The following is a 9185-nucleotide window of genomic DNA, read 5'->3' as shown; positions in this document are numbered from 1 at the left end:
CGACTCATGGCAGGGAGAGAGAGGACCCAATCCTTTATATATCATTTAACTCTAAATCTGGTACGTCCATCATATACCAATTCAACGCTTAAGATTAATCACAGATCTAATGCTTTAATTATAGAATGATCTATTTATGACTTAATTAATCGGGTCACATTAAGATTAGAAACTGCATAACGTCACATTAAGATTAGAAACTGCATAACGTTAAAAGTAAATGAGCCATTTGCAGTTTCTAATAGCAGATTTAGAAACTGCATAACGTCACATTAAGATTAGAAACTGCATAACGTTAAAAGTAAATGAGCCATTTGCAGTTTCTAATAGCAGATTTCTAACATTCTCCCACTTGACCCGACTATTCATAATATTAAGTGTTGAACATCATACTATGATAAATTGCTGAGAGTTATGGCGGTTGTGCACTATTAATTCAATGCATTCTCTTCCATACACTACAATACCAGCAATCCATCAATTCATACTCATAATTTATATAAAATAGCATAATGGTCCACATAATGTCTTATATCATAATGATTAAACATAATATCTTTATAAGACTCTTTCTTGTTTAAAATTACATAAAATACGTACTACTACATTAAAACAAGAGACACATAATTGTATATCAGAAACACATAAAAGAGCTCAGAATGTCACACATCAATTATTATTAATACAACCAAGACCCATTCTTTGAACATGTTCCTTAAATTGTCTTGGTTGTAACCCTTTCGTCAAAGGGTCTGCAATCATAAGTTCTGTCCTGATGTGCATGATTGACACTCTTTGTTTCTGAACCTCATCTTTCACAACAAGATACTTCAGTTCCATATGTTTGGCACCTTTAGAGTACTTGTCGTTCTTTGAGAAAAATACTGCTGCAGAGTTATCACAATAAATTTTCAGCGGCTTGCTAATGGTGTCGACAACCGCAAGTCCTGAAATAAAGTTCCGCAACCATAATGCATGAATTGTGGCTTCAAAACATGCCACAAATTCTGCCTCCATAGTGGATGAAGCAACGATAGTCTGTTTCGCACTTTTCCATGATATGGCACCTTGAGCAAACATAAACAGGTAACCAAAAGTCGATTTTCTAGTATCGATGCATCCAGCAAAATCTGAATCGCTATATCCGATCACCTCCGATTCATTGGATCTTCTATACATGAGCATGTAATCTTTCGTGCCTTGTAAGTACCTCAAAACTTTCTTTGCAGCTTGCCAATGTTCCCTTCCTGGATTACTTTGATACCTCCCTAACATACCGACCGCAAAGCTGATATCCGGTCTAGTACAGGTTTGAGCATACATTAGGCTACCAACAACAGATGCATATGGAATTGATTCCATTTCCTTTCGTTCAACATCATTCTTAGGACATTGCATGAGATTGAATTTATCACCTTTCTGTACAGGAACTGTCCCAGGTGAACACTTACTCATTCCAAATCTCTCTAGAATCCTTTCGACATATCCTTTCTGAGACAATCCCAATATTCCTTGTGATCGATCACGGAATATTTCTATTCCAATCACATAGGATGCCTCTCCCATATCTTTCATTTCAAAGTTCGTTGAGAGAAATTCCTTAGTCTCATGCAATATACTTAAATTATTTGCAGCAAGCAAGATGTCATCAACATAAAGGACCAGATAAATAAACTTGCTCCCACTGATCTTTTGGTATATACAGTGGTCAACCGTATTTTCCTTAAAACCAAAAGATGTAATAATGGTATTGAACTTAATATACCATTGCCGGGATGCTTGTTTAAGCCCATATATTGACTTCTTAAGTTTACACACCAATTGTTCTTTACCTTCTACAGAAAAACCCTCAGGTTGATCCATATAAACATCCTCATCAAGATCTCCATTCAGAAAGGCTGTTTTCACATCCATTTGATGCAACTCCAAATCATAATGAGCTACTAATGCCATTATTATTCTTAGTGAGTCCTTTTTCGAAACAGGAGAAAATGTCTCCTTGTAATCAACACCATCTTTCTGAGTGTAACCCTTAGCAACAAGTCTAGCTTTATACCGTTCGATATTACCACTAGAGTCATGTTTGGTTTTAAAAACCCATTTGCATCCGACTCTTTTACAGCCATGTGGTAACTCAACGAGATCCCAAACTTCATTCTGTTGCATGGATTTCAGTTCTTCTTTCATGGCATTAATCCATTCCTTTGACTCTTTACTTTCTACAGCATGTGAAAACGAAACTGGATCCTTATTGATTCCAATATCATAATCTGATTCTTGCATATAAACCACATAATCATTAGAAATAGCTGACCTACGATTTCTTTGAGGTCTTCTTAATGCTACTTGTTGTGGTTCATGCATATCAGCATTATGTAAGTCATTTCCTTCAGGAAGTACTTCTTCATTTATATGTTGTTCATTATCATCATGCTGTTCTACAACAGCTGGAACAACATTTGGAGTAATAGTAGATGGAGGAACTATTCTAGGCAATGTAACATTTACCCTTGTTTCCTTTATTTCTACTATTTCTCTTCTAGTACTCCCACTGACTTCACCATTCTCAATGAATCTTGCATTACCAGTTTCTACAATTCTTGGACTATGATTAGGACAGTAAAACACATACCCTTTAGATTTCTCAGGGTAACCTAAAAAATACCCACTGATCGTTCGAGAATCTAATTTCTTTTCATGTGGATTATAAATTCTCGCTTCCGCTGGACAACCCCAAACATGCAGGTGTCTTAAGCTAGGTTTCCTGTTAGTCCATAACTCAAAAGGAGTCTTTTGAACAGCTTTACTAGGAACCCTATTCAACAAATAATTAGCGGTTTTGAGAGCATACGACCACAAATTCTTAGGTAGTGTAGAATCCGACATCATACTCCTAATCATATCTATTAACGTCCTATTGCGCCTTTCTGCTACACCATTTTGCTGTGGTGTACCTGGCATTGTGTATTGCGCACATATGCCATGACTTTCGAGGAATTTTGCAAATGGACCTGGACACTGGCCTGACTCATTATATTTACCATAATATTCACCACATCTATCAGACCTTATGATTTTCGCCCTTTTATCTAATTGCCTCTCAACTTCCTTTACAAACGTCTCAAGGACATTCACAGATTGAGATTTTTCATGAAGCAAATAGACATAACCATAACGGGAAAAATCGTCAATAAAAGTGATGAAATACTTTTCTCCATTAAAGGCTGGAGTGTCCATAGGTCCGCAAATATCAGTGTGTATTATTTCAAGAAGCTGGCTGCTTCTAGTGGCTCCTTTCTTATTATGTTTGGTTTGTTTACCTTTAATACAATCCACACATAATTCTAGATCACTAAAGTCCAAATTTGACAAAATTTCATTACTTACTAATCTCATCATTCTTTCTTTGGATATATGACCTAGTCTTTTATGCCACAAGAAAGCAGAATTTTCATTCAACATGCTACGTTTACATCCAACATTATTTACTACATTCAACAAGGAATTCGCATAAGTGTCATTCAGTTTCAATTTATATAAACCATCAATTAGAATACCAGAACCAACATTATCAGTATTCTTATATAAATCAAAACAGCCAGATCCAATCATACATCTAAAACCAGAAATATCCAACCTACTTACGGAAATAAGGTTTCTAGATAATGAAGGTACATAAAGGGTACTGTATAAGTCTAATACATATCCACTTTCTAGAATTAGACGATAAGTCCCAATGCCTTCAATTGAAGATTTCATTCCGTTTCCCATAAAGAGAAAACGATCTTCATTTGGATTTATGGTTCGGATCATAAGAAATCCCTGCATATTATTGGAAACATGAGTTGTAGCATCAGTATCAAGCCACCATGTATTAATGGGAACTTCAACTAAATTTGATTCAAAACATACGAAAGATAGATAATTACCTTTCTTTTCGAACCAAGCTTTCCTTTTCGGACAGTCACTTTGATAATGTCCTTTCTTTTTACAGAAATGACATTGAACATCCTTTAGTTCCTTCTTTTCCTTATCCTGCCCATTCTTAGCAGGTGCCTTTTTCTTCTTGAAATGACTTGATTTTCCTTTCTTTTCTTTACTAGCTTTATTACTCACAAAACTTACTGAGTGATTCACTTGATTTTTCAAACGTCCTTCTTCCTGAACAAGTCTACTGGCCAATTCATTAACATTCCACTTATCCTTTATAGTGTTATAGTTAATCTGAAAAGGTCCATATTTAGAAGGTAGCGAGTTCAGGATGAACTGGACAAGAAAAGAATCCTCTACTGTAAGTCCCAGGGAGTTTAACCTTGCTGCAAGATTAGTCATCTCTATAATGTGCTCTTGCATAGTTCGCGACCCATCAAACTTCATGGTCGTGAGTTCTGCCATAAGAGTACCAGCGAGTGACTTATCAGCTGAACGAAAACGCTCTTCCACAGACTGCATATATTCCTTAGCACTTTCTGTTTGTGGAATTGTTGACTTGATGTTGTTAGCAACAGTCATCTTAATAAACATAAGGTTCAATCTGTTACTGCGTTCCCATGCTTTATGGTGTGATTTTTCTGCCTCAGTACTATCTTTTGTAAGAGCAGCAGGTTTATCCTCAAGGAGTGCCAAGTCAAGATCCTGAACACCTAAATGGAAATTGACTTGTTCTCTCCATTCAGAAAAATTAACATCAGTGAACAATGTAACAGATGAAGCATGTGTATTCATGGGAACTCCTGCAAATTAAAAATGAAATAACTATAAGCTCATAACTAACGCGATTCAGATGTAGACATAATAGTATAATATAGCACTCCTTTGGGTAGATACTATCTTATACTTAACATAACTAAATACCAAAACATAAGTAGGTAATAAATATATTCAATTAAATAGAACTCACATCTTTGGATGATCAATATTTATTTAATCAAAATATCTATTAAACCTCATCATGTCAACTAGTTATAGAACAAGACTTTCCTTTGGGTAAGTTCTCAGGTTCTATCATTAGTGACGCCAGTTTTAATTGGTATTATTATAACTGGCAATTTCTATCAATAATCATTATGTCACTTATGCACTAAATGATTATTCTGATTTTGACCACTTTGGTGATTAACAAAATCATAAATCTCATGTGCATAAATGATTTATAACACATACTTTATGCAAAACAATCAGTCACAGAACAATTACTTTTATGCCCAAATTTCAAACAATTATTTTGTACCAGTAAACTTTAATCGTGCAAAGCCAAAACAGTAAATGATGCACGAAAAGACCCTAAAAACTCTGAAATTGTAAAGAAAGGTCGAAAACTCTATATCCGACGGTCGGATCACGAATCTTAACCCACGATGGGCGAAACGAATCTATAGATTAGTTTCGTTGTGAAGCATGCGCAGGATTTGATTAACATCATGAGTAAAGCACAGAACAGATCAATTGCAATCATAGGAAATATTCAGTTATTGATTGGTGGCTCTGATACCAAATGTAAAATATATTTTATCTCTGAGATCTTTCTTGATTAATTATGAACAATTCAATTAACAGCCCAAAGATCATCAATACCGAATATTTCACAAACAAAACTTAATATGATCTATTGTTTAAGATGACATACCTTGATTAACAGCGGAAGATGTAATGGCTGCCATCTACTTTCTTCTGACTCCTGACGGTTACTCTTCTTCTCAGAATTCGGTTTCTCTCTCTAACCCTATTTCTTTATGCGTTTCTTAATGGAGAAGAATGCGACTCATGGCAGGGAGAGAGAGGACCCAATCCTTTATATATCATTTAACTCTAAATCTGGTACGTCCATCATATACCAATTCAACGCTTAAGATTAATCACAGATCTAATGCTTTAATTATAGAATGATCTATTTATGACTTAGTTAATCGGGTCACATTAAGATTAGAAACTGCATAACGTCACATTAAGATTAGAAGCTTCATAACGTTAAAAGTAAATGAGCCATTTGCAGTTTCTAATAGCAGATTTAGAAACTGCATAACGTCACATTAAGATTAGAAACTTCATAACGTTAAAAGAGCCATTTGCAGTTTCTAATAGCAGATTTCTAACACACTGATCTAGTTGAATAATAATGTGCTTACAAATGGTAAATGTGGTTAGTGTTAGTGTTAGAGTAATACGCTGCCACGGTGCAGGCCCGAGTCCGATTCTCAGTTTTTGCAAGTTGTATGTTTTACATTTGCTTTTTGCATTTCCCCTGGTCGGGAGCAGTAGCACGACTTACATCCCTCTCCACAGATACGCGGTGTCTGATTGTCTTCCTGCTGCGGTGGGGGTACGACCGACATCCCTCTCCACAGATACGCACTGGTCGATTGTCTTCCTGCTGCGTCCGGGGGCACGACCCAGCAGGAATTTGTTTGCCATCTTCGCTTTAGAATTTTGGAAATATATTCAATATGTGGAATCACAGTTAAAAGGAATCTGAATTCAGAGGAATTATTGGAAAACATTGCATTAACATATCTGCACCAGTGGTCTAGTGGTAGAATAGTACCCTGCCACGGTACAGACCCGGGTTCGATTCCCGGCTGGTGCACTTCAGGATTTCTGTTTTCCATTAGCTCTTTCCCTTTTCTCTGGTCCGTAGAACTACCGCTGTTTCTGCGGGTTTGATTTCTTCTTCAGGGTTTCTGAAGCAACTGGCCTTTGTTTCCAGAAAGGGGTATTGGACTGTCCAGGAGCTTGCTGCTTTCGCTATCTCCAATCTTTCATTCAGCAATGAGACCAATATTTCCAGAAAGGGGTATTGGACTGTCCAGCAGCTTGCTGCTTTCGCTATCTCCAATCTTTCATTCAGCAATGAAACCAATAAAGCAGGGTGTATTCCCCCTTTGCTGAAGGTCTTGGAAGCGAAGCCAAACACATCTCAGGAGATGGCTGCTCAGACACTTTTTGCATTGTTCTTTGTGCAGACCAACAGGAGGGAATTTATCAACGATGACAAAAGTGTGGCCCATGGTGCAATTGCTGAATCCTAGGAACCAGACTGCCTAAAAAGGTTACCCCTCTCTGCATTGCTGGTTCTCTCAACCAATAAAACCTGTAGGGAGAAGATTGCCACTGCTGGAGCATGTCAATATCTCCAAAAGCTCGCAGAGGTGGCGGATGAAGTGCCAAGAAGATCCTTCAAAGACTCGCAGGAAGCGAGCTCCGCAACATCTTCAGCTAACAAGGATAAAGTCTTTGTTAGTCATTCAGGGAATCACATTAAAACGGAATAAAAAATGTCATATTTTAGAGAGAAGGCAGAGCACATTCTACATATCCACATATTTTTGGGACTGTGAAGTCAGTAGCTATTTGAAATGCAGTTGAAAAGATTTTCAATGAAATGATATAAGATAATTATATTTATTTTTAATTATTTATTTAAAAGTAAGTCTAAAAGATTGTTGAGTACAATGATGTCTATATAACTTGGGAGAATCAAACAATGATGTCTATATAATTTGAGAGAATCAAACAGTTTCCTATAAAATATATAATGCATGAATATAAAAAATATTATGTATGAATATAAACGATATAATGCATGAAATGCCTTGGTGGAGAAGCTCCAGAAGCTAATGGGTTTGAGGAAGCTCCAGATGTTAAGCTAATGGGTTTGAGGAAGCTCCAGATGTTAATGGGTTTGAGGATCAGACTCATCTCTCCTAACCTCCTAAATTGAATGAAGAACACTGAAGAAACTCAACAAATTCTGTTGGCCGGATGAAAAGCCAGTAAAAAGTGTGGGCTGTCCACTAAATCATTGCTTGGGGAGTTTGTCTGGGGAATTATTGCTTGGGGAGTTTGTCTGGGGAATTCGCGCGTTGCTGAGATCTAGAAGACCTAGTCCAAAAAACTCGAGGAAACTATACATTGCAAATGGAGGTTATAAGGAAGATTGTATTACTGAAGACAGTCAGGTAAGTGCAGAGAAAAAAAGGAGAAATCCGTAACTGAACGCCAGAAGACAATACATTTGCGTCATCCATTACAGAAGACCATTACAAGGAAGATTGTATTGCCCAAAATCATCGGGCAAGTGCAAAGAAGGAAAAGGAGAAATCCACATAGATGAGACACCAGTAAATAATACATTGTAGATGATGTTCATAAGGAAGATTGGATTACACAAGTATCAACCATGGGGGAAAATGATGGGAGTCAACCAAGGCAAAGAATCACGGTGCTAAAAGATAGAACGGTAACGGGAAGACACTGAAGAAGCGCTTGATATCTCAGATCTCATAGTTGTCATCCCATTTGAGTCACTTGAATGCAACGAGGAAAACTGGAATTGTCAGGTCAAGAGCATGTCAAGAAAAGCAATAATTGGCGCCCCAAATAAGGATATAAATTGAACATGGGGAGTTTCCAAAGCTGCAGCATACCAATTGAGAAAATTCAAAGGGAATTCAAAGTATAGTTTTATAGTTCGAGAAAAAAACCAGATTTAGGACCTGTAAAAATTAAGAGAACTACAATGTTTGGATGTTCTATGATCCGTAAACTGTCGTGGATATTTTATTGGACAGCTCATTACAACAGATCTAATAATATTATATTAAAACTCTAAAAATTTTACAGTGTTACAGTTTTATTTAATTTCTAGAACAGTAGATTTTACTATAATTAGTGTATGCATGCAAATGGAAACTATACAGAAAAGTAGAAAACAACAAAATAAGCTCGCACACACATAAGACACAAGATATGCTCTCTAGGAAACCCTTTTGAGAGAAAACTCAGTTGGAAGGTGAGGCCACTTCGCTCTCTTTCTTTGTTTGGAAGGTTGTAGGTGTTATCACCAAAATCCAACCTTGATAGGTTGTTGATCAGGTAGACCTTGTGTAACTCTTTCAAACCAACTTTTGGCTGAGGCTTAGCCTCCTCAACCTGAGAGGGCTCTCTCACTAGATTAAAGATTTTGATAAAGATTAAGATTAGATGGCTAACTCTATGGAAAATTCGAACAACAATGTATAAATGGTTGAAATACCAATTAACAAACTTCCATTGGGCTATGGAGTCAAAGTGTGTTTCAATACAACAACAAGATCAATTTCACATGGAAGTTAGGGCATAGAGGGTTTTAACATAAAGGCAAAACAGAGATATAATATAGAGAACACAACCTACAAACACATGAAGGA

At 36.6% G+C, this 9185-nt stretch overlaps 1 non-coding gene across 1 annotated transcript; it reads left to right on the top strand.

Moving 5' to 3' along the window:
* Positions 1–6512: 6512 nt before the first annotated feature.
* Positions 6513–6583, top strand: TRNAG-GCC (transfer RNA glycine (anticodon GCC)). The gene has a single exon. It is a non-coding gene; the product is annotated as a tRNA-Gly (tRNA).
* The last annotated feature ends 2602 nt before the right edge of the window (positions 6584–9185 follow it).

Source organism: Pinus tabuliformis, chromosome 1_2 (genome assembly GCF_031772625.1).
Source record: "Pinus tabuliformis cultivar Carrire ecotype Pingquan chromosome 1_2, CPIR1, whole genome shotgun sequence".
NCBI lineage: Eukaryota > Viridiplantae > Streptophyta > Pinopsida > Pinales > Pinaceae > Pinus > Pinus tabuliformis.
The sequence above is the reverse complement of the archived record's forward strand: the minus strand, read 5'-3'. Positions and strand labels throughout refer to the sequence as shown.